The following is a 1,975-nucleotide window of genomic DNA, read 5'->3' on the forward strand; positions in this document are numbered from 1 at the left end:
GATGTTTCAAGTTTAAAATTAATGAAAGCACAATGAAAAAATTAAAACCATTTAAAATAAATAAGTCAATTTCAAATAAGTTTAAAATAAATTTGAGGGTAAATAACAATTTTATTATTAATTAAATAATATAATGTCCAAAAATTAAGTTAAGTCATATTAAAGTCAATAAATCGATCGTGCTAGAACCACGGGACTCAAGGGGTGCCTGACACCTTCCCCTCGGTCAACAAAATTCCTTACCCGAATTTCTATTTCGCAGACCAATAAAATAGAGTCAAATTTCATTTTGATTAGGGATTTAAATAAGGTGACTTGGAACACCAAAACTCAATTCCAAGTGGCGTCTCTGAATAATAATTATCCCTTTTCAAAATGTCACTTTAATTGAAAAAACTTCTTTTCTTTCAAAACAAATAAAATCAAAAATATTGAGAAAAAAAGGGGGCGTGACATTATCAACTTTAAATTTTTATTTTTGCACATCCCACCCCCTACCCCGCCCCTCCCCCCCCAAAAAAAATAATTAACTTTTCTTTAATAAAATATTTTTGATTTCAAAAATTATTTTCTACTCTAGTAAAAATAAATGATATTTCTCAAAAATATTTTTGATTTATAAATCACACTAAAATTCATTTTTCTTAAAAATATTCAAACATGAGAAAATAAGTTATAAATCTACTTGTTTCCCAGAAAAAACATTTTCCTCCGTACCAAACACACCCTAAGAGATTAAGTTTGTATTTCAAATTTTGTCCTTCCTTATATTAAATATGTTTTACATAATTAAGAAACAGTTAAAAAGTTAACCTTTTTTTCAAGAAATAAGTAGTTTCCTTTAGGAGGGTGTCTAAGCTAAAAACATCATTTATTTTGAAATGAAAACAACACGAGTTTTATGAATATTTATCTTTTTTAAATTTTGTGTCAAGTTAAACTACATTACAAAAATTAAAAAAAAAAAAGCATATACCATTTATGTAATTAAGTAAAATTATTTACCTGATTATATAATAGTCTTTTGAGTTGTCAATGCATAAAACATAAACTCTATCAAAATTGTCTAGATACAACATAAAACATGAACTCTACTGAAAGTGAGTAAAATTTTTGGACATGACAAGGGGTTATTTGATAGTAACTATTTTCGAGGTGAGTCATAAAGGTATTAAATTCTACATATTTTCAAGGTGAGTTATGAAGGTATTAAATTTCACACAAGTAAAGTACTTTTGGTATGCTAATTATTTTCTATTTTTAAATTGACACACATATTAAGAAACAATAATTGACATACTAAGTTTCTCATTTTACCCTTATTAATTATGAATTGGATGAATCAAAAACATAAATTTTTCAAAAAGGTATAGCTTTTTCAAAGTAATTAATTAATGGTATAATAGGTAAACAAAATTTATTCTTTCTTGATTTGTCGAAATGGACAACAAATTAGAGACAACTATGAAAAAAAATAATGGACAAATAATAAGGGACTTGTTAGTTGTTGGTACTTGGTAAGAAGGTAAATTATTCATTTACTCCAATCTTAATATGATGTTTGTTTTACAATTTAAAAACATGAAGTAATTAATACTTGTACAGGTTATGAGTAAATTTATGTGTTATTTAGCATTGCCCATAATCGATAGGAAAAATTCTTTTGGCGAAATGGTATTTTACTTTTTGAATATTCTTATGCTTTTAGTTTTTATCTTTTAATTAAAAATGAAAAAAAAAGCTATTTATTTTAAAATAAAAAAATATTTTAAACTTTTTAAATTTCTGGCCATTTAGCATCATCCTAACCAATTTATACACAAATAATAATCTCTGTGTAACCTCATAACTAATTCCTAATTTATTATGAAACGTATAACTTTAATCAGCTACAAAACTACCTCGTATATAAGATAGAGTTAAATCCTAATTATTCTATACGTGTATGGTGATCTCTAATATATATATATATATA

This window comes from Solanum pennellii, chromosome 12, assembly GCF_001406875.1.
Source record: "Solanum pennellii chromosome 12, SPENNV200".
Lineage (NCBI taxonomy): Eukaryota > Viridiplantae > Streptophyta > Magnoliopsida > Solanales > Solanaceae > Solanum > Solanum pennellii.